The sequence below is a fragment of the Peromyscus leucopus genome, chromosome 12 (assembly GCF_004664715.2).
Source record: "Peromyscus leucopus breed LL Stock chromosome 12, UCI_PerLeu_2.1, whole genome shotgun sequence".
NCBI classification, from domain to species: Eukaryota; Metazoa; Chordata; class Mammalia; order Rodentia; family Cricetidae; genus Peromyscus; species Peromyscus leucopus.
Window position 1 is genome coordinate 65,458,761 of NC_051073.1, and position 24,678 is coordinate 65,483,438.

The following is a 24,678-nucleotide window of genomic DNA, read 5'->3' on the forward strand; positions in this document are numbered from 1 at the left end:
CTGTAGGCTTGCTCAGCAGCATTCTGTCCCATTGCTCTGAAAGAGGTAGGCATCTAGCAGTAGGTAAGAAGGTCTTGTTCATCAGCCAGCTGAAGTCTGGGTGCTTGAGCAGACACCCTACATGCCAGAGGCTGATCATCATGGCTTCACTTGGTCTTGGCTGTCAGGAGTTTAACCCTAGAAACAAGCTGTTTGCATCTGAATGCTGCATGTTATGTTTACTGACTCTGTGGCCTTGGATTCTCTCTCTCTCTCTCTCTCTCTCTCTCTCTCTCTCTCTCTCTCTCTCTCTCTCTCTCCCTACCTACCTATCTATTCTACAAAATGAGATTTGAAGATTTCTTCAGTGTTATCTGTAAACAGACATAATAACAGTTTACAATTCCTAAGACTGTTGTAAACACTGGGTAAAATAATACACTAAACTGAGTCAATCAAGTATGGTGACACACGAGTATGGGAACACATGCCTGTGCTTTAAGTACTTGGAACATGAAGGCCGGAGGACCAGGAGTCCAAAGACAGCCTCTGATGTCTGGTAAAACTGAGTATCTTACCTCACACAAACAAAAAGAAAACCCCATGCCAAGAATGAGTAACAAAAGGAGAAGAAACACAGGCATTCATGCATAAATGCTGAGAAACGGGACACCAAACAGTAAACAGAGAGTGATAAGCTCACACGAGGGAGTGTGTGGGTGTGCGCACGTCACTGTCCACATGTGAAGACCAAAGGACAGCTCATGGAAGTCTGCAACTTTGTGGGTCCCAGGGATCAAATTCAGGTCATCAGCCTTGGCCTCAAACATCTTTACTCCCTGAACTAGCTCACTGAGTCTGGTTTTGGTGTTTTGAGACAAGTTCTCAGTATATATCTCATGATGGTCTGGCACTTTTAATCTTCCAGCCTGCATTTCCCAGGTAATAGAAATACATGCCTGCCTTCCTTCCTTCCTTCCTTCCTTCCTTCCTTCCTTCCTTCCTTCCTTCCTTCCTTCCTTCCTTCCCTCCCTCCCTCCTTCCCTTCCTCTCCTCACCCTCTTTTCAAGTAAGTAAGACTGGCCTTGAACTACAGGTCTTTCAGATTCAACACTCCCAGTGCTATGATTAAAGGTGAGGGCCACCATACTCAGCTACATCTGCCTTTTTTTTTTTTTGAGACAGGGTTTCTCTGTAGCCTTGGCTGTCCTGGTCTCGAACTCACAGAGATCCACTTGCCTCTGCCTCCCGAGTGCTGGGATCTTTATGTGCGCCACCACCACCTGGCTTACATCTGCCTTTTATTGCTATTTTTTTTTTTTACGTCTGTTGACTTTATTTCTCTATAACAAACTTCTGTCTACACAGCTTCAGTCCCATCCTGACACTCAGCTCCTCTCTGTCCCTTCTTTTTCTGTTCTCTCAAGCCCTAGTAATAACTAAGTTATTATGCTCTCGATCTTATCTTTTTTGTTTTGTTTTTTTTTTTGTTGTTTTTTGTTTTTTTGTTTTTTTTTGAGACAGGGTTTCTCTGTGTAGCTTTGTGCCTTTCCTGGAACTCACTTGGTAGCCCAGGCTGGCCTCGAACTTGCAGAGATATGCCTGCCTCTGCCTCCCGAGTGCTGGGATTAAAGGCGTGCGCCACCACCGCCCGGCTTCGATCTTATCTTTATTGCCAATTTTTTTGTTTGCTTGATTTGGTACAGAGTATAATGTAGTTGAGTCTGGCCTTGGACTCATATTCACTATCTAGCCAAGGCTGGCCTTGAACTCTTGATAGTCATGCCAGGATACCCAGTGGTCACTTAAGAAAATTTCAATAAAAACAGCTTTGTACTGACATAAAAACTGACATACACACCAATGGAATCAGATTGAAGACCCTGACATTAATCCACACACATAGGAACACCTGATTTTTGACAAAGAAGCCAAAACTATACAATGGAAAAAAGAAAGTGTCTTCAACAAATGGTGCTGGCATAACTTGATGTCAACAAGTAAAAGACTACAAATAGATCCATATCTGTCACCATGCACAAAAGTCAAGCCCAAGTGGATCAAAGACCTCAACATAAATCCAGTTACTCTGAACCTGCTAGAAGAGAAAGTAGGAAGTATTCTTGAAGAACGCATGGGCACAGATGATCACTTCCTAAATATAACACCAGTAGCACAGACACTGAGAGCAACAATTAATAAATGGGACCTCTTGAAACTGAGAAGCTTTTGTAGGGCAAAAGACATGGTCAATAAGACTAAAAGACAGCCAACAGAATGGGAAAAGATCTTCACCAACCCCACATCTGACAGAGGATTGATCTCCAAAGTATATAAAGAACTCAAGAAACTAGACATCAAAATACAGAACAATCCAATTTAAAAATGGGCTATAGAGCTAAACAGAGAATTCACAAAACAAGAATCACAAATGGCTGAAAGACATTTAAAGAAATGCTCAACATCCTTAGTCATCAGAGAAATGCAAATCAAAATGACCCTGAGATACCACCTTACACCTGTCAGAATGGCTACGATCAAAAACACTAATGACAGTCTATGTTGGCGAGGATACAGAGCAAAGGGAACACTCCTCCACTATTGGTGGGAATGTAAACTTGTACAACCACTGTGGAAATCAGTATGGCGGTTTCTCCTTCCACCTTTAAGGTGGGCTCCTAGGATGGAATTTGCATTGCCAGTTTGTGCAGCAAGTGCCTTTGCCTGCCGAGCCAGCCCACCAGCCCTTCACCTTCTCTTTAAATGCCTCTTCTTGAAAGATGCTGGGACCACAAATAGGTCTCTCTCTCTCTCTCTCTCTCTCTCTCTCTCTCTCTCTCTCTCTCTCTCTCTCTCTGTTAGTGCCGGGGATTGAACCTAGGGCCTTGTGGGGTGCTCAGCAAGTGTCTTGCCATGGAGCTACACCCCTGGTCTGTGGTTCCCATCTTCCCAGAGGTTATAGTACAGTATATAGTATAGTATAGTATGGTATGGTAATGTATACTATGTGGAGATTTAAATAAACCTATACTGGCAAGTAAGTAAAACTGTGGCAATGGTGCCAATATGAGCAAAGGAGATAGAAGAAGATAAAGGGAGAGAAGGAATGGCCGGCACTTTCTCAAGATCTGACCTGTGAGTGTTTAAGCCCCGAGCCAAGTTCCTAAGAGTCAGCTTACAACAAGAGAAAGGGGAAGGGAGGGAGGGGGAGGGTTGTGCAAAGGCTGAGCCAGGAAAGAGCTGGGTGTGCATGAGGAACTGAGAGAGGACCCTATGACAAGGATGAGGAAGGGGGACAGGGGACTCAGGGTGAGGGTGGCCAAGTGCCACTGAAAGGGGAAAGGCCTGGACCTCGGAGGTCAACAGTTTACGCTTGATTCCCAGCGAAATGGGCAGCCACTGAAAATCGTCGTCCATAGCTATGCCCTGCGCATGCGCGGGATGTGAGCGCGTGGTTGGAAGGGGCAAGGGTGACAGTGGGGAAATCAGATGGGGGGGCACTGCAACAGTTCCGGTTGAGAGATGGAGGTGACTGGGATCGTTCTAGTGGTAATGGTCACGGAGACATGTGGACAGATTTGTAATGGCCATGATATTAGACTGGTGGTGGGTAGTGAAAGAGTAGGAAATACAAAGAATAGCATCCAAAAGGAAATGAAATCATTCCATGACTGGGATGCCTGAACTCTCATGTTTAATGAGATTCACAATAGCCAAGAGATAGAACCAACCAAGGTGCCCTTTGACAGTAGTAGATAAGAAAACGTAGTATGTTAGCCAGCCTGATGGCACAGGCTTTTTTTCCCCCCTCGAGACAGGGTTTCTCTGTCTAATAGCTCTAGTGTCCTGGAACTCGCTTTGTAGACCAGGCTGGCCTAGAGCTCACAGAGATCCATCTGCCTCTCTGCCTCTAAAGGGCTGGAACTAAAGGTGTGTGCCACATACCACCTGGTGATGGCACATACTTCCAATTCCAGCACTTGGGAGGTTAGAGGAAGAACGTCAAGGTCATCTTTACCTGCATAATAAGTTTGAGGAAAACCTGGGATACATGAAACTGCCTCAGAACAACCTAAAATGGGCTTGGGATGTAGCTCAGTTGGTAAACTATGTGTGTAGCATTCACAAAGCCCTGGGTTCTGTCTTTAGCATTTCATAAACCAGGTATGTGGCATACGTACTTAGTCTAAGCACTTGAGAAGCAGAGGTAAAACCAAGCTGATCTCTGAATTAATTCTAGGCTGGATTGGTTTACATAGTGAGTTCCAGGACAGACAGGGCTATGCAGAGAAATCTTGTCTCAAAAAAACCAAAAACAAACCAAAACAAAACCCTAAACTAACAACAACAACAACAAAAACAAAACAAAACAAAAAAAACAAAACAAAACAAAAAAAAAAACCAAAAGGGCTGAGAGACGACACAGTGGTTGAGAACACGTTGCTGCTCTTCCAGAGGACTCAAGTTCAATTCTCAGCACCCACACTGAGTGGCTCAGAAGACCCTGTAACTTCGGCTCAAGGAGGCCTGGCACCTCTGGCCTTCACAGCCTTGGGCATTTACATGTCCATACTCATCCCCCACCCTACCCCGCCACCACCACATAATTAAAAAAAATTAAGTCTTAAAAAACGAAACAAATAGCAATGAGAAAGGTAGGGACAGAGGTCTGTACCGTCCTGACTCTCTGAAAAGAGGGGTGGGCTGTGGGGGTGCAGTTGAAAATTCTTAATGTACATGCAGATGGTAGCTATAGCCATGGTAGACAAGGCTCCCTGGGAAGAGTATGTTATTGTATACATCAGAGGGGTTATCCTTTGGCTCTTTGACTGTTGTGTGTGTGTGTGTGTGTGTGAGAGAGAGAGAGAGAGAGAGAGAGACTGACAGACTGACAGACTGACAGACAGAGAGGAGTAACAAAGAGGAAGAATTCCAGGACTACATAATCAAACATAATTGGTAGAAAAGGTGTTTCAAAGAGGGAGAGGTAGGTGGTATGCCTGGAATCTCGGTACTCCCTGGAGGACTGCCACAAATTTCAAGCCATTCTGGGTCTACATAGTGGGTTCCAGGCCAGCCAGAGTGACAAAGAGAGACTCTGTCTCAAAAATAAATAACAGACTGCAGAGAGCTGTCTTCCAGAGGGTCCAGGTTCAAATCTGGCCACTTACAAGCAGCTTATATACCTGTCTGTAACTCCAGTTCCAGGAGATGACACCCTCTTCTGGCCTCCAAGGGTACCAGTCAGGCATGTGGTACACAGACATACATGTAGGCAAAACACTCATGCACAAAAAATAAATAAAAATGAAAGATGGGGTGATGAATTCTGTCAGGGTGTGTGAGTAGAGAGCTAGAAACACAGAGTCCCCTGGCATTGAGAACAGTGATGAGCTCCTTGGGGCCTGGCCCTGAACTTAGGGCAGTGGTTCTCAACCTGTGCATTGCGACCCCTCCCTCCAAAAAATTTACATTATGATTCATAACAGTAGCAAAATTATGAAATAACAACAAAAATAATTTTATGGTTGGGGGTCACCACAACATGAGGAACTTTATTAAAGGGTTGCAGCATTAGGAAGGTTGAGAACCACTGTTATAGATAGATAGCTCTGTCTGGAGGGTGCTTTGTGTCTTTAGAATGGGATAAAAAAAAAACTAGATGTAGTATGGGGGTGATGTGTAGATCTGGGGCAAGGGGATTGAGTATAAGTCTCTACAGATGCTTTGCAGTTTTCTTGGTAACACAGGAGTTAAAGTGATAGAAGGGATTGGGGGTTGAGGAAAAGGAAAGATGGATTTTGATGATGGAAACTACTTTTTGTCGCAAGAATGGTCAGATGTGTCTGTAGGACTGTGGTCTGCCTCTGCGGTCCTGGGCTGAGTGCTCTGTTGTCTCTGTTTCTGCTCTTTTCTTTTTTGGAGGTGCAGTCTCCATGTTTCTCTGGCTGGCCTTGAACTCCAGCACTCATGTGATCCTCCTGACTCATCCCCTAAGAGCTTCAGTTTTAGGTGTGGCCCAACATACTTAGCTGGGGCTGGGCCTTAAACAGTGAGTGACCAGGAAAAGGAAAGCCTGGTCTAGCAGAACAGAAGTCTGGGGCTCAGAAATGTGATAGGCTGAGTATCATTCAAGCTTTCAAACATTTCAAGACTGGCTCTCCTCACTTTCGGTCCTGTTTGGGGACTCTCTTTTCCATGTTTTCCTCAGCCTTTAAACATGTTCAAGCCTGACTCAGTATCTCCTCCCCAAACCTGTGTTCAGATTCTCTTCTCTCCATACTTCAAGCATCTGTAGCAAAAAACTTCTTGAAACATTTAACTGCTTTATTTCTTCCTGGAGTTTCCTTGTCCTATGAGTTGCCTTAGTTTGAGAAATGTGGCTGCATCTTGAAGTCTGGGCTTTTTTTTTTTCAAGGTTGTTTGAGACAACAAAATGAGTTGTCTGGGTCTCATAGTCCCAGCTGGCTACAAATTCACCATGCTTCCACCTCCCTAGTGCTGATTTTACAGGCATGTATCACCAAGTGTGAGCTCTTGTGTCTTTTAAAAGCCTGAGATGGCCGGTCTAGGCATTGCCAGGCCTGATCACCTGAATTCCATCCCTGGGACTTAGAGGGTAGAACCAGAGGGTAGAACCAACTCTGAAACGTCGTCGTTCTCTGACATCCACCCTTATGCCATGATGCTCTCCCCGCCCCCCCAACACATAAGTGTAATAAAAAATAAAAGCCTGAGTGCATTGACTGGAGGGTTTTAACAGGGCGGAGGGTGAGTTTGTCTGAAGAAGCCTGGTGGGAGGCTGCCAAAGCATAGCTCAGGAAGGATGGGTGCCAGGGGACTGGAGGTAGGAATTCGAGGTGAAATAGATAGGCCTCAGTGAGTCATCAGGGGTGACTCATTCACTCCTAACTTTCTAATTCAGATGGCTGAGTGATGGTCGTGCTAATAGCTTTGGGAGGGGGGCAGTTATAAAGGTAGATGATGAGTTCAGTTTTGGACATGCCATGGGTGTTTTTCTGTGAGCTTTAGATAGAGGTGCATGGCAGGTAGTTGGTTATTTATTTGACTCTCTCTCTCTTTTAAAAGAAGGGGCCTGGCTGATTTGGGAGTTCAGAACAAGGGTGGAGAGGATTCTCCCAGAGAGAGTCAAGCAGAGGGAGGACAGCGGTGGGCTTAGAGTGCTGCGCTGCATTTCAGGGGCTGTTTCACAACTGGTGGCACTTACGGATGCCTTGGATGAAGGCAGAGGTCTTAGGTACTGGGACTTGAGAACTGGGAGAGAGAGAACACAGTCCTCCGCAAACTGAGGTAGTCGAGTGATTCCAGGAGGCGAGAACACCCAGGGGTGCAGAGGTAGTCCAGAGGAAGCAGCAAAACAGTTTCTGCCCCAATGGTGGGTGACATGAAGGTTATGGGCTACTCTCACCTGAGCAGGGTAAAGAAGGGCCTCTCTCTCTTTGTTTGTGTGTGTATGTATGTGGTCAGTTTGCCTAGAGTTGAGGAATGAGGAAGTAGAAGCAGCCAGGAGAGACCACTGTTCAAGAGGTCTGCGGAGAGGGCCAGAAACACTTGGCAGCTAACTGAAGAGGGCACTCTAAGTGGATGGTTGCCCTGACACTTTACAGGGCCTGGAGAGGCTTGCTTGTTTAAAATCTGAGAGGTAAATAATCAGGAGTCAAGGGCGCTGGAAGGAATGTGTGTGGGGGTTTGTTCAGCCCTGCCCAGGCTTCCCCCATCCTTAACCCATTTGCTTACTCTAGCACACGTGGGGTAGGAAACACACACAAAAGTTTGAAACATAGTGGAGAGCTGGGAATACACAGCTGTGGCTTATCTTCGCTTAGTGCGTCGTTCAGATCATCTGGCAAGAAGAAATTCCATGGCTGCCATCCAGGACCCCACCGCCGCGGGTGGAGGGAGGAAGCAGCATCCTTTTAGTTCCTAAATGAGGTGTATTAACTAGTGCCATGGTTCTGGGACACTGTACTGACCCAAGCGAGGTGCCATGCTGTGCTGCGGACTAAGAGGCAATGTCCTGAGAGGTGACTAGGCTGAACGCTCCTTGCCTCTGGTGGACTATGTCTAAGTATGAGGAACAAGGCTTGAGCACATGCTGTTCCTTCCTCTAAGACCGTCGAGCAGCTTATGTCTGCAGGAAGGCAGGAGAACAATAACAAGTGATGGCCAGGCGCCTGGATGCAGGTGAGGTAGACTCAGGGCGAGAAGATGGCGGAGCTGGGGGCAGCAGGTGGCAAGCTCTGCTTCCCGCGCTCGCTCGGCTCGGCGAGGAGCGGAAGGCAGTGAAAACCCAAACCCGCGATTTGAATATCCGGGCTGGTTAGAGCGCCGAGATAAGTCTCCAGTGGAGGGAAGCATTTAATTTGCATCCAGCACTGTCCGGAAAAACTCCTCCCGGAGGTCCAGGCGGTCTCGGGTGTGGAAGCTTTCTCTTGCTTACCTGACTGTGTTCTCTGTCCCACGCCCGCGGGCTGGGCCAGGAGTTCCATTGGAATGAAAAAGTGTTCTTTTTTGGGTGTAGGTGGGGATTAAGGAGGGAAAGAGTCTGGCCCCGGAGCTAGGATTTCTCTCTCCACCTTGGTAGCTAGCACAGGCGTCCTCTCTGGACTGCTACCTTAGACAAGTCAGCACTCATCTCTCTGGGCCTCAGTTTCTTTGTTCATAAAATGGGGGTTTGGACTGTGATCGCCTTGTTGCATGGCAAGCCACACACGGTGCATAGTCCCCCGCAAAACGAGCCCGGAGCAGCCTCCCTCGCCGAGCGCTCTTTCACGGCGCCTCCCGCTAGCGGTTTTCGCTCAGGCGGGCGGGGGGTGGGGGGGCGGGGCCCGACGGCGAGGAGGTGGGCGGGGCCGCGGACTCGCCCCGCCCCCTGACGGCCCCTCCGCGCGGGGCGCTGGGATGAGGCAACCACGTGACCTCACATCCGGCGCGGGAGTCCTGAGCTCGCGGGGCGCTCCCCGTGTGCCCGCCGGCCCTCCCCGCAGCGTGACCGGGCGCCGTGGCCGCGGGGAGGGGGGTCCGCTTCGTCGCCGACGGCGGGAGGCCTCTTCTCAACGCGGGCCGCCCCCCTAGAAAACCCTGCCGGTCCTCCGCGCCGCGCTCCCTTGTTCTCGCCCTGCCCGGTTGCACGCCGCCGCCGCCGCAGGCGCCGACGAGCGGAGCGCGGACGCCCCTGCGCCCGGTGCGGCCCGGGCCCGCCGCTGCGCCTCCGTCCTCACGGTCCGAGCCGCGACGCGCGGCGGCGGCGGCGGCGCCGCCTCGAGCCCCAGCGACCCGCGGCCGCCGGCGCTGGCCGAGGGCGATGGGGCTGGGCTGAGAGGCGGCGGCGGCGGCGGGCGGCGGTGGCGGCGGCGAAAGCGGCCGCCCGGTCCCCTGCGGCCTTTTGGCTGCCCGGGCCGGGAGGCCGCCGAGGAGTCAGCACGGCGACGCGGCTGGTGAGTGATTGGGCGAGCGGGGTGTGGGGCGGGCGGCGGAGGAGATGGGGAGGCTGGAGAAGGCGAGCGGCGTCGCCCGGGTGGCGGGTACCAGGTGAGTCTGTGGCTGGCTGCTTCCTCGGCCCGAATTGGACATCACCTCTCGGGGAAAGGTGTGTGTGTGTGTGTGTGTGTGTGTGTGTGTGTGTGTGTGTGTGTGTGTTGTGTGTGTGTGTGTGTGTGTGTGTGTGTGTGTGTGAATTGGACATCACCTCTCGGGGAAAGGTGTGTGTGTGTGTGTGTGTGTGACGGGGAGAGGGCGACGAGACCCGGCATTGCCTGGGACCACGTGTAGGTGTGGAGGAGGCCTGGAGTGCATCCGCTGCGTGCGGGCCCCCGGCCGGTGGGTCAGCCGCTCTAGAAAGTCTGGAAGGTGATGTGCCCCGAAGGAAGAGTGTGGGCAGAGTCCCTGATGGGTTCGTGCCGGTGCTGACTGAGTTCAAGTTCGGCCCGGGCCATGGAGTAATGGATTACCTAGGGTATTATCAGCACACTTTATAGATAACCCAGGTAATCGAGAAAGGAAAAGTGACTGCGGATGTGATGTGATGTCAACACTCGAGATTGTGAAGAGAAAGGCCAGGCCCTGGAGGACCAGAAGGACCCAGAGCCCATTCCGCTAGTATAGTTCTTTCTGGTCTGCCCTTCACACAGACAGTTGGCTGAATGGTGTGTTTTGTGATGGGGTGTGGAGTTGGGAGGGAGGGAGGGAAGGAATAGCAACCGGGATTGACTGTAACTGTTCGGGGCTTCCCAATTTGGAAAGCTTTTGTGACAGGTGTTTATTGTTTCCTTTTCCCTTAGGACTGACAGCAGCGTCCTAGGATCTTGGGTGTCTGCACATAAGAGGTGTGAGTCACTTACGTAATTAACTACTAATCATTAATGTTTTAGATTTAGAACTGTATTTAGTGGTTTATGTGAGTGCAAAATAAATGGGCGTTGTAAACCTAGAAACTTACATGATTCTGAACTGAATGGAAGGAACATACTTGAGCATGTTAATGGTGAGTTTTTATTTGTGAGTCACGGAGTTAGGTTTTTGTTTTTTTTTTTTTTTTAACTCCAAGGGATGTGGGAACATTCTTCTAGAGGGTTTGTGGCTAACATGGACGTTTATTGTTATTTTAAAGTATTTTTTATTTATGTGTGTATGTCTGTAACATGTGTGGGTGCCCTCGGACGCCAGACCCTTTGGAACTGGAGTTACAGGTGGTGTGAGCTGCCTGCTGTGGGTGTTGGGAGCCGAACTCAGGTCCTTTGTGAGAGCAGCAAGCAGTCTTACTGCTGAGCCATCTCTCTGATTCCAGTGACTTTATTTTTGAAGGGCCAGTACATCATTAAAAGTGCTCCACCTTTGATTAGAACCAGTCCTCTTTACTAAAATACGCATTGATTTTGCAGCATTCTTTTTTGAGGATTATTGCTTTGCTGAATAGGCTGTGTTGCCAAAGTAGATTGTGTGGACATCCCATCTGGGCTTAATAATAGCTTCAAAAGTTCATCAGTTTCTGAAAGTTTTTTTTGAAATAGTAAATCTAATGATTGTAGAAGAGGAAAACAAAAGTTTTAAAAACAAGGTTTGGCTGTGTACAGCCCAGGTTGAATTACAGGCAGCCCCCCTACCTCTAGCCTCGAGGATACATTTTGCTGCTTTCCTAGTATTAGTATCTGCTCTAGTCTCTTCCCAAACATTCATCATTAGGTTAGGCTGAGGGTGACGTAGTTGAGATTTTAAACATTGTTTTTGGTTATGGGATTGGGGAGGAAAGGTGGTATTATTTTAATTGCTTCATGTTGAGATGTTGTAGGATGATTGATTTCTTTGTCCAGGCCCACCAGTAACAATTTGAAGTTTTAATTTAGAACGAGTTTGAAATAATACAAGTTATCTCTATTGGTATGGAACTAGTTTCATAGTTATTAGAACAAAACTCAATGTCTGAGGTGCACTTGGTTCTGTATCAGATTTTAGTATTAAAAGAGTTTAGTAGGTAATGTCAGTTTTCCAAATTTTTTTAAAATTATTTATTTTTATTTTATGTGCATTGGTGTTTTGCCTGCATGCATGTCTGTGTGAGGGTGTTGGATTCCCTGGAACTGGAGTTATAATTGTGAGCTGCCATGTGGGTGCTGGGAAGTGAACCCTGGTCCTGTGGAAGAGTAACCAGTGCTCTTAACTGCTGAGTCACCTCTCCAGCCCAAAACATTTATTTTTCAAATATTGATTCTTCTGTGAATAAGTGTTTGGGCTGGGGATGTAGTTCAATTGGTAAAGTGCTTGCTACTATATTCATGAGGCTCTATCCAGGGTAGAATCCTGGGTGTGGTGTCAAATGCTTGTAATCTGCAGGAGGATCAGAAGTTCAAGGCATCCTTAACCACAGACTCAGTTTAGGGCTAGCCTGAGCTACGTGAAACTCTGTTGACAACTATAGAAAACTGTAATGGAAAGAGAGTGTGGAATGTGGTCCTCAGACCTGACTGCTGATTTCCTGTTTTTGTCAATGCCAGTAGTTAGTAGTTGTGTGCTAGGCTCTAAAATAAATTCTTGGTAGTTATTGAACTTCATTTTCTTTTTTCTTTTTTTTTTTTTGGAGCTGAGGATCGAACCCATGGCCTTGCACTTGCTAGGCAAGAGCTCTACCACTGAGCTAAATCCCCAACCCGAACTTCATTTTCTAGATGAGGAGACTGAGGTTTTGCAATAAGTTTCTAGTCATACACTTTCACAAACCTAGAAAGAAGAACTTCCGTGTTGCAGAAAGTATTATTAAGCTTAGATTGTGGCTGCCTTCAAAGTCCTTAAACTGTAAGTTGCTTAACTGTTCTTTTTTCCCCTTTCCTGTTTCATTCCAATTTAGAGAATAACATTTCAAAGGGGCTTTAGGGTTAACTGAGCCTATGTAAAGGAAAGGAGCACTCAGCTCTCCTGGCACTTAGGGTTCCTTTCTTCCCATTTTGTTCATTGTGTTTTTTATATCATGGTGGCTTTGTAACCACTGAAGAACGTGCTTCATTCCTGAAATAAACAGTAATCTTAGCAATATGCTGGGATAGAATTACTGACTCATGGAACCCAGTCAGTGGTCAGACTTTGAGAACAGGCAGTGACAGGAGAGCACACTGGGGAATTTTGTCCTCATCTGTATTTTTCCCCAGTGTTGGGTGATGGTGAAATAAAATCTGAAGGACGACTAAAGTCCTGGAAGACAAAAAATAGAATTTCAAAGTGATCTTGATAATATGATCTTTTTGTTTTCTCTTTTTCGAGACAGGGTTTCTCTATGTACTCTTGGCTCTCTTGGAATTCGCTCTGTAGACCAAACTGTCCTCGAACTCCCAGAGATCTGCCTGCCTCCTGAGTGCTGGGATTAGCAGTGTGCACCTCCACTGCCTGGCTTTAATAGGGCCTTATATAAAATGGATTCTGTTGTTTTGTGGTACTTGAATTTGAATTCAGAGCTTCACAGATGGTAGGCAAACACTATACAGAGCTACATCCCCAGCCTCTCTTGGTGTAAGGCTTCAATGCACTTGTCCGGTTTGCTTTGAACTTGTAGTGTAGCCCAGGATGGCCTTCACCTGAACTGTCCAGGATTCCTAAGTAGCCAGGATTATAGATCTGTTGTTACTCCAGGCCTCTAAAACAGATTGTTTGGTACTATACTTGGTAGCCTACACTAACTATAATAAGTACTGGTTGTGAGACCTTGTATGTGACTAGACCACACATTGAGCAGGAGTTAACAGCTTAGCATTTATTGACAAGAACACTCTTTTTTTTTTTTTTTTTGTTTTTCGAGACAGGGTTTCTCTGTGTAGCTTTGTGCCTTTCCTGGAGCTCACTTGATAGCCCAGGCTGGCCTCGAACTCACAGAGATCCGCCTGCCTCTGCCTCCCGAGTGCTGGGATTATAGGCGTGCGCCACCACCGCCCAGCTGACAAGAACACTCTTAAAAACAGTTCAGAGGTATACCAAAAGTGTTTAATTTAGTGTCCAACATCTGTTAAGTTGATACACTTGATGTACCCTAGAATTCTGGTGATGAAATATATTCTGAATACAATAGTATCCCTTCTACCCAGTACATATTCATAGTTTAACCTTCAGTAGTTTGTTTCAGTTAACCATCATTCAGTTGTGGTTTTAAAATATTAGATGGAAAATTCCAGAAATAAACAATCTAGACTAGTGATTCTCAAAAAGGTTGTGACCCTTTTGGCAAACCTATCTCCAAAAATACTTATATTACGATCCATAACAGCAAAATTAGTTATGAAGTGGCAACAAAAATAATTTTATGGTTAGGGGTCACCACAACATGAGGAACTGTATTAAAGGGTCAAGGCATTAAGAATGTCGAGAACCATGGATCTAGGCATTTAAGTTTTGTGTTGAAATTTTGTACTGTCCATTTTTCTGGCCTAGTCATGAGTCACCATTGGTTCAGTATACTCACTGTGCTTACCAGTGGAATATTAGCCATTGTGGCCAACAAATAGACTGTTGTGATATTTTAGTATTGTAAGTATACCTATTGATATAGCTGGCAATTCAGATTATCCAAAGGAAAACTAGAAATTGCTTCCTTAAGTTAAAGGTAAGATATTTTAAGAGAAAAAAAATAGAGATCACATTTGCAATGCTTCCATTATAGTGTAATGTTAAGTTGCTCCATTATTGTTGGTAATCTTACTGTGCTTAATTTATAAATTAAACTTCATAGACATGTATGTATAGGAGAAAATGTATATACAAAGTCTGGTCCTACCCTCAGTTTCATGTGTGCACTGGGAGGTCTTGGACTGCCCAGTTGGTTTAAGGGGACTACTGTATGTTGTATCTGATCTAGCTAAATCTTGAGCGAAGAGGTGGGCTACAGGATTTAGCCTTTGGGTTTTTTTGTAACATTTTGTTAACTGAAGCTAACTGGCCCATATATACAGAGAGTTAACTATGTAATAATCAAAGCCATGTCCTATCTTGGATTCTTACTTAAATTTTCTTACTTTGAGAGAGAAGTTCAGAATTCAGGTAAAAATATCAATTGTTCTAGGCTTATTTAATCTTTTAAAATTTTTATTGATTTATTTATAAAATATAAAATTGCTTTTATTTTATGAATGTTTAGCCTGCATGTGTTTGTGTACCACATGTATGCTTAATGCCTAAGGAGACCAGAGGGAGCATCAGATCCCTGAAACTGAGCCTGTGAATGGTTATGAACCATCATGTGGGTGCTGGGAACTGAGCCAAAGTTCTGCAAAGTTCTGCACTTTTTTTTTAGGAGGGGAGGTTCTGATACTGGGTCTCTGTAGTCCTAGCAATTCTGGAGCTTGCTCTGTAGAACAGGATAGCCTTGAATTTATAGAGGTCTTCCTGCTTCTGCCTCCCTTTGAGTGTTGGAATTAAAGGCATGTACTACCACGTCTGGCTGCAACAAGTGCTTTTAGCTGCTGAGCTGTATCTCTCTTGCCCTATTTTTTATTTTTATTTTTTAAAATTTATGTGTCTGTGTATAGGAATTCAGGTGCCTATAGAAGCCAGAGGTGTCAGATCTTCTGGGAGCTGGAGTTAGAAGCAGTTGTGAGCTGCCTGATGTGGGTGTTTGAAATCAAGCTTGGGTCCTCTGGTAGAGAGAGCAGCGTGTGCTCTTAACCACTGAACCTTCTCCCAGCCAGGCTTCATCTTGAGGAAAGTAGATATTTAAAAGGTAGAATGTCCTGAAGTTAATGATAACCTGATAATCAGTGGTAGGATTAAGTATTGGTTAAAATGTTGGCATTACCGATATTAAAAAATAACGTATATGCCTGGGCACAGTGCTTGTGAGCCTATAGTTTATGACTGGGGAGGCTAAGGCATGAGGATGATTGAGGTTAATAGTTCAAAACCAGTCTGTGAAGCTTACCGATACTTAGGCTCTAAACAAATTGGATATGGTAGTGTTGACTGGTAACCTCAAGAGGCTGACATAAGAGGCTCACTGAAATTTCAGGGTTAACCTGGGCTACTACCTAACAAGACCTTGACTCAGAATAACAAAATAAAAATAAAATAACAGAAAGGATAAAGTATCAGGAATAGTAAGTAAATGACAAGAGCATGATCGCTGCTATACCTACTATAATAGTTTAAAATTTATTCTTATGATAATTATTACTTCTTAGTCTTGAAAAATGGAGTGAAGAAGAGAACTATCCAAAAATGCATATATCTTAAACTAAAGTTACCTGAGGATGGGAATTTTTGGAGAGTTCCACAGAACAATTCTAAAACCAGGGCTGTTGACACCTAGACCCATGGGTCATGTTGGGACCTTTGGTTGAATCTGAGGTGGTAAACAGCTTAAAAATAGATTTCAGGATATGAAATTAATTTGTTAATTAGAACTTTCTCATATTCTTTTCTGCAACTCTTAACCTTGGAATGAGCAGTCATGTGCTTAGAATAGGAAAAAAAGGTTAGAAAGAATGAATTGTGCCTTAATAGTAGTCTGGATTTATTTACTCTTATTATTTTTTGTTTTCTTCACAAAAGCATTTGGCATTAAAATAAAGGTCCAAGAGTAGAAAATAATAATGCTGAGAGGTAGCAGACTATTTAGACTGGCTCTTTCTCCAGCAGAAGCTGGTGTCTGGGGAGGTAAATGGCAGCACGTTAATAAAGGGTCTGGCTTGCTTCCAGTCTGTCTTGGTCAGGTAGGTGTACTTTTCTTCTGCATCTTACATTGTATCCTAGGAGTGGCACTGTGACCAGCCTGGCTGAGGTGAAGAGACTCTAAAGAGACACTTGTGTCCATTGACTGTTGAAACAGCGGGCCCAAGAAATGGAAGCTCCCCTAGGAATCTCATGTTGGGAGAAGAGAAAGCCTAAAGCATAAGCCCTGTGGGGAGGGAAGGGGATGGATAGATGGATGGACAGACACTGTACTCCTTTCAGACAGAAATTGACAACTTGACATACTACCTTCCAGGAGAGAAAGTGCAGAACCACACCTTGACCTGGACTGCTTAGTAGGAATACGGAACCCTAGCCTAGCCCTCTTCTTAAACTTTGACCTCACATTAAGACCCAGAAAATGGACTTGGCCAGGGGTTGCTGCATCTCTTTGTCCTTCCTCACACCAGAGGCACACTGACTAAATCTCCTTCTGTTTTCACTATTGATTTGACTGTTGGCTTATTGCGTATATATGGATGGTCAAAGCTGACTGTGGCACAGGCTGTGATTCTAAGATCATAGCAGCACTCTCAGAAGTCAGTGTGATACTCTGTGACCCCTGTTGAGTCACATACCAGATATTTATGATTCATAACTAGCAAAGTTACAGTTATGAAGTAGCAACGAAAATAATTTTATGGTTTGGGGCGCACCACAACATGAGGGGTTATGGCATTAGGGAGGTTGAGGACCACTGTTCTATGCAGAACCAACTTTTTTTTTTTAAGAGATAAGCGTTTCTCTGTTTAGACCTGGCTGTCCTGGAACTTACTTACTCTGTAGACCAGGCTGGCCTTGAACTCACAGAGACCTGCCTGCTCCTGCCTCCCAAGTACTGGGATTAAAGATGTACAGAGAACCAACTTTTAAGAGTTGCCTTATGATTGCTTGTCAGATTTCTTAACACTATTTTTAGTTTGTTTTAAAATGAGCCGTGGAATGTTTCTCACATGTGTCTGAGGTGGGGTTTTTTGTTTTTGTTTTTGACCGTATCTTAGATTCTCTTTTTCCCCCCATTTGTGAAATACAACGAAAAATACTTTATTTGTTTTGGTTCTCAATCTTTTTCTTTACAGCACTGGGATTGAATGCAGGGCTTCCTGCATGCTAGGAAAGCATTCTGCCACTGGGCTGTAGTCTAAGCCCTTACTTTATTTTATTTTATTATTTCTTTTTTTAAGGAATGTTTTGCCTTTCTTTCCTAAGCACTGAAAGTCTTCTTACAGTGCTTAGGATGGCTTGAACTCTGTAGTCCAGGCAAGCCTGAATTTTAGTTAATGGCCTTAGCCTCTCTAGTAGGTGAGCGTACAAGCCTTTGCCACTGGGTCTAGCTCCAAGTTCTTTCTGGTTAATCTGTATTTGAGTTAAAATCAAGTTATGTCTTAGATCCTGCTTTTTGGACCTCGAGTTCACACTGAAGGAAGGCCTGTGTATGGGAACATCACCCAGGGGGAAATATCCTTGAAGAATGCCTTGGAGCTGGAAATGGCCACTTGCCTTGGGTGTGCAAGACTCTGAGTTCAGTCCCCAGAACTGGACCCCCCCCCCAAAAAAAAAGTACCAGCTTGAAAATTGATTGGAAATTGATATACTGTCTTTGAATTTCAGTAGCCAGTTTTCCCTCAGGCTTTAGGACAGGTTACCTTACTAATAAGTTGGAATCTCTGTTTTGAAACAGGGTCTCATATAGCTCAGCCTGGTCTTCAACTCTGATTCTTCTTCCTACATCCTCTACTTTCCAAGTTGTGGAATTATAGGAATGTGCCGAATTGAGAGATGTCCTTTGACAAGTGAATGGATGTAATGTGGTATTCATCTGTAATCTCAGCACTCAGAATGCTGAGGTAGGAGGATTGACAGGCATTTGAAACCATTCTGGCCTCCATAGTGAATATAAGCCAGGCCTATATAGCAAGACTGTCTCAAAATAACCACAGAAAATTTTAACAGTCAAATGCCCTGGAAGAGAGCAAGATTTATTGGATAGACCTGTGACTCTGTGTGTGTGTGTGTGTGTGTGTGTGTGTGTGTGTGTGTGTGTGTGAGTGTGTGAGTGTGTGTGTGTGTGTATATGTGTGAGTGATTTTTTTTTTTTTTTTTTTTTTGAGACAGGGTTTCTTTGTGTAGCCCTGGCTGTCCTGGAACTCACTCCCAGTGAATGTACCAGTTTGGCCTCAAACTCACAGAGATCCTCCTGCCTCTGCCTCCCGAGTAGTGACTGCCCGGCCAATTTGTGACTTCTGATCCACATGGATGTGATTTTTTTTAATTATATATAGCCCCAAAACTTACTGGCACTGTATCTGGGATACATAAATCAATTAACCTTATTACTTTCTTCATTTGCCAAACAAAATTTGCCTTAGAGAGTTTAAGAGTTAGTTCTAGTAAATGTAACATGCTAGTGTTTAGTAGTTCAGTAATACTCAGCGTGTTTAAAACAGGTAGTGTGAATATTGGAAGGTGCTTGAGGATATTTGGCTTTGATGTTTTATTCTGACTTTTCATAGAGAAAACACCATTGCTTTCATCTTTAGTAACAACGTCTGAGAAGTTCATGTTGGGAACTTTAGGTGTTTCTGTTGATATGTGACTTTTTCCTCTCCACTTAAAAATTTTATGTGCATAGGTGTTTTGCCTGCATGTATGTATGTATACCTTGTGAGTACCTGGTTCCCACTGAGGCTGGAAATAGACACCAGAACTTCTGGAACTGGAGTTATAGACAGTTGTGAGCTGCCGTATGGCTTCTGGGAACCTTGGAGCCATCTCTTCAGCTCTTGGGGTGTTTTATGTGGTATATTTACTTGTCTCTTTGTGTTGCTGTTTCTTTTTGTTGTTTTGTTTCTTTGAGACAGGGTTTCTCTGTGTAGTCCTGGCCATTCTGGAACTCCCTCTGTAGACCAGGCTAGCCTTGAACTCACAGAGATCTGCCCTGCCTGTGCTTCAGTAGTGTTAGGACTAAAGGAGTGCGCTGGGCACCACCCCCCTCAGCCAGTGCTCTTAAACACTGAACTATCACTCCAGCTCTTCCGCCTTGTTTTCGAGACCCCCCTCTCTCACTGTCCTGAGACTAGCTGCCCAGTGAGCCTCAGGGATCTGCCTGGCATCAGGCCGGGGCCAAGCCCTGGGTTTTTGCATTGGTTCTGGCCTCATACAGAGCCTTGCGAGTGCTTTACCCGCTGACGCTCTTCCCCAGTCTCCAGCTGTCATTTCTGTAGACACTCACTTCTGAGCTGAATGACTCTTGAGCAGTGGTTCTCAACCTGTGGGTCACAACCCTTTTGGGGTTGCCTGTCAGATATTCCTCATATCAGAGGTTTACATTGTGATCTATAACAATAGCAAAATTGCAGTTATGAAGTAGCAATGAAATAATTTTATAGTTGGGGGTCACTGCAACATGAGGAATGGTATTGATGGGTCGCAGCATTAGGGAGGTTGAGAACCACTGCTCTAGAGAGAAAGGAATTAATTTGATGGACATAATATTGTGATGGGGTTGTATAAGGAGGGCTAAAGGGTAGGAGGGGATTTGGCTAACTTAGTTGGGAAAGAGGATAGGATAGGCTTGAGATGAGGGAGCATGCCCAAACCCAAAATTTATTGTAAGATTTTGCCCAGAAAAAAAAAGATTTCACCTCTGGTCTTACCTCATTTCATTCATTCGATTGTATTACCAGGTCTCGCTTGAGTCTGAAACTTAAGCTTTTCAAGCTAAGTTTGATGTCTTTGGTAACTGCTCTGACAGTTGGAGTAGTGGGGAAAGTGGGAGGAGTCCTCTGCCGGAAGAAGATTGAAAGACAGTCAAAGAAAGCGTAGCAGCTTGAGATGGCTTGAAGGATTAATAGCGGCGCCTCAGCCAGACTAGGTTTGGGAAGGCATTCTTGGCAGAAGGAGTATTTGTATACAGAAGGATGGAGTCAGGAAGTGGTAGGGCTATTTGAAGAGCTACAGATTGTGCTCTGTGTGAAGGAGATGCAAAGTTTGTACGTGTGAATGATAGCAGTTGATAGGTGACAGATACTAAAGGCTCTTAGAAGTCTTGTAATTAGTTTTTACTGTGGACTCCACTTCCACGTTGATAGAGAAATACATTATTTTGCATTGTGGGACTTCAGATGCTAGCTGTAAGCAGTGTTTTAACTTTGTTTAAAACTACCATTTATTCTGCTTATAGGAGCAGGGAATCTTGAAATGCTTTGGGAGTACTCTTACAGATTTGGGAGATGATATTGCAGACAGTGGCAAGCTGTTGAGACTTGACACAGCAGAGTAGAGGTTGTAGTTGATTTGCATAGACATGGATGGGGAAGGCTAGAAGGACCTGGATTGAGGGATGTCGGTGGAGACAGGGATGGTGACGGTGGAGACAGGGATGGTGACGGTGGAGACAGGGATGGTGACGTGGCATGGGAAAGGATGGAAATGATGCCCCGTTTGGTATAGGGGTTAGATAGTGGAGTCTAGGGGGACTTGTAAATGTGTTGTTTTCGACAAATTATAGTCATTAAGGGGAGAATGAGTTGGTAAGTTTGAGGGGCAGGATATTTTGAGGAAAGGTTGAATTTTAGCTGTCTGTAAACAAGCATGGAGAGGTTGAATCTGTGCATCTGATGGAATGAGAAATCAGTGCTGAAAGCTGATGGATGAGCAGTTGTTACCATCATAGACATTCCAGCAGTGCCATACTGGTGACATTGTTACAAAAACAGCCCAGGGGACATTAACAATTAATGATCATAGGAAGTAGTAGCTTGGTAACCTGGCCTTTCTATTTAGGTTAGTATAAGGTAAACTGCAGTTAAGCACAATTGTGGGAGGTAGAGAAAGGACATTTTGGGCCTTCTTGGAAGCCGGGTCACTGTTTTCTCCATGAATAAATGGATCAGCTTTATTTGTAGCAACAATTGGTTTAATGGATTTTTAGAAAATAATCTCGTGGAAGCCAGTACTATCAATGTCATTCTTTAAAAAGATACTATTTAGTCCTGGGATTGTGCTCGAGTGAGCATCCAGTGGTAGAGTGCCTGCCTAGTGTGGATGAGGCCCTGGTAATATCTGAAGATTGAGTAGATGCTGATGAAGGTGGGTTCTAGACTAAACATGCCTGTACACAAGCCAGTCATTTTTATCGTTAGTTGTACTATGTAGCCTACACTGGCTGGAATCAGTGTATAGACAGGGCTGGCTTCCTGCTCATGGATCTGTCTACTTCTGCTTTCCGAGTGCTAGGATTAAATGAAGTGCCACCACACCCAACACTACCCCCTCCCCCTAGGCATGGTCTTGCTAGATAGCCTAGGCCAGCCTTGAACCAGTGATTTTTCTGCCTTTGCTACCTGAGTATATTTTTGAAATTTTCATAGGATATAATTGAAGTCTTTTGTGCTGCAGTGAATCAACACAGCAGACTTTGAATTGAGAGAACAGGAATAAAGCAGAAAAACACAAATTCATACAATTTCTGAAGTTCACATAAGGCAGATATGTGTGCCTTTAATCCAGGAGGCTGAAGCAGGAGGATTTAGAGTTAGAGACCAGCCTGTCCATTATAATCATACCTTACCTCAACACACAACTCTCTCCTCTAACAGACACGGGCCCCCCATGTTCTTGTTAGCTACAATTGTAAATGTGTGCAGGATTGTGTCTTTTGTAAAGAATAATTTCCTACTGATTTTCTGCTTCTTTGTGGTTGAACCTTCAAATCATCAAGCCTGGAAGAGTGAACTATGAATCATACTGTAGTAAAGATCATGAATGAAATGAGTTTTGGTTTTTTGAAAGCTGTGCAGTAATCCTGAAGCAAACCATGCTGAGTTACTGAAAGTAAACACAAGGCTTTCTGTTGATAAAAGAACAACAAAACGAAATGCTGAAAGTTAGCTTGGGTTGGTTGAGTGCTTGCCTAACATGCAGAAAGCCCAGAATTTTAGCCTCCCTCCCTTCCCTCAATCCACCACATAGACCAGGCATTGTGGCTCGCGTTTGTAGGGCCAGCACCCAGGAGGTGGAGTCAGGAGGATCAAAGTAGACCTACAAGTTGGGAGGCCAGCCTGTGACGTGTAAGACCTTGTCTTAGAAAACACTTCTGGGGTTTCTATCTCCCAGACATACTGAGGATTTAGGAATACAATCTAGTCTCTGGAAATGTTCTTGTCTTTATTGTGTATTTCTTCCTTGTTGTCAGTATTCTCTATCCCCCTTTCATCCCAGCTCTTTCTGTCCGTCCACTCTGCTGCTGTATTTTGAGTCTTTTCTGTTGATGCTATTACTTTTTGTTTGCCAATCCAACGGTAGTGTAGTCATTTCAAATGCATTAGTAACTTTAAACATGTACTTACTACTAACAGTGTGTACACATCACTTAATTTTGAGAAATACGAACAGTGATATTAACTTTGAGCATTTTGTGCAGTGACCCATGTATCATCAGTCACCTGCTGACAGCACCAATAACATTTAAAAAGCATTCCAGTGTTAGCTGTGGTAAAATGTGAAAAATAGCAGTCTCAGAACTAATGAGCATTTAGATGTGAAGTGTCATTTTTAAATCATTGAGTTAAATGTCAACCAAGTTATTAGTGTTTTAGCTAATAGTACTATAGTTTTAAGCTGACACTAATTTGCATTAAATGGGAGACCCTTTCATTTATATATTATTCAAAGAAAACCTTAATCTGAAATTACAGATTTAGGTTGTTAATTAGACTCATTTGGCAATTTGCCTTGTTTACATAGATAGACTATTACTGGAACTCTTGTTTTCTTAACCCTTACTATATTCAGTGTCGGTTGTACTATTTCACTTTTGCTTGTTTTAAAATAACTTTATTCCAGTGAATTTTTGCTTTCAAGTCCCACTGTCACCCTTAGAGGGGGGAAAGAAAGAACAAAAGTTTTGCACTCAGTTATGCAGAGGAACTTGAAGTATATGATACTGGTGACATCTATTGGACAATATTTACACTTTCTGATTAATGGTAACACTTTGGTGGATCTTACAGTTCTCCCCCTCCCTTCCCACTCTCCCTCTTTTGAGACAGGGTCTCACTGTGAAACCCTGGCTAGCCTGGAACTCATTGTATAGACCAGGCTGGCCTTGAACTCACAGACTCGCCTGCCTCTGCCTCCCGATGCTGGGATCAAAGCCATGCACCACTATTCGTGCCTCATTGCTTGTTTTTAAACACAAACGCGCAACTCTTTGGTTGCTACAAAGGTGGTATATTAGTCATATTTCTTTTCTTGTATAGAGCTATCTTGGTCTCTACACATAAATTTAACTAATTTGCCTTGAATTTCATAAGCTATCCATACATTCTGTTGACAGACATTGAGATAGATTGTAAGGGGCTTAGGGTTTTGTTTTCCCTTGGTACAAACCGAACAATAGCAATATGTTTTATGCATATATACTTAGTCTAGATAACACATGCCATGGAATTTAATTAGAATTGTTAGATTAAGGTATAGATAGATTATATATATAGAAGATGTTGTGAGTCAGTTTTCTAAAAAGATAGTATAAATTCTTTTTCCCCTTCCCCTTTCTTTTGTTGGTGATTAAACCCAAGGCCTTGTGTATACCAAAGATATATTTTCTTTTGATTGATCTCTTTTAAGAGGGAGGAAAGGTCTTATGTAGCCCAGGATGGCTTAAAGTTACATTCTTCCTGCCTTAGCCTCTCAGGTGCTGGGACTGCAAGGATGCACCACCAATGCACCGCACTTCTGACCCAAAATCTACTCTTTTTGGCTTTTCAAGACACGGTTTCTTTGTGTGTAGTCCTGGCTATCCTGGAACTCCGTAGACCAGTCTGGCCAGAGATCTGCCTGCCTCTGACTCCTAGTTCTGGGATTCTCTCTCTCTCTCTCTCTCTCTCTCTTCCTCTCTCTTCTCTCTCTCTCTCTTTTTTTTTAAAGAAACAGTGTCTTTGTAGTTCACTAGGCTGGTCTTAAAAGCCAGTGTGTAGTGAGGATGACCTTAAGTACGAGATCCTCCTGTTTTCACTTTCAGAGTATGTCACCACTATGCTAGGAGCTGCTTATTTTGTTGTTGTTACAATTAATTTTAAGTTGAACTATATATAAAGTAGTGAATTTCATTATGACGTGTGTGGACGTGCACACACACGTGAGTCATCATACTTTGCTTTAGTGCCCCTCCCCCATACCCTCTCGGAATTCACTTTTGTATCTGTATTAGGGTGCACCTGGTCTTTTTGTTGTTCTTATCACCTGTTTAATGGCTAAGTGTTAGCACACGCGTCTATGCTTTATCTTCATTTGGCAGTAAATATTTAATTATTTACTGCTTGGGTGAGAGATGAAGCCAGATTCAAGTATCGTTAAGCAGTGAGGGAAAGTGAAAAAGAAAAATTCAAATTTGTCCAGACCCTTCACCATCTACCTACTCTTACTTATCTTGCCCCAAAAGCACTGGTAAATGTCAGGACTCTTGCACTGTTA

General features: G+C 44.3%; 1 protein-coding gene across 1 annotated transcript in view; it reads left to right on the plus strand.

Moving 5' to 3' along the window:
* The first annotated feature begins 9,349 nt into the window (after positions 1-9,349).
* The window catches only part of Atp13a3 (ATPase 13A3), an 86,616-nt gene continuing 71,287 nt past the window's right edge, over positions 9,350-24,678 (plus strand). Inside the window, 2 exon segments of the mRNA XM_028861218.2 lie at positions 9,350-9,437; positions 10,281-10,327. The gene's annotated coding sequence lies outside the window, so the exon portion shown is untranslated.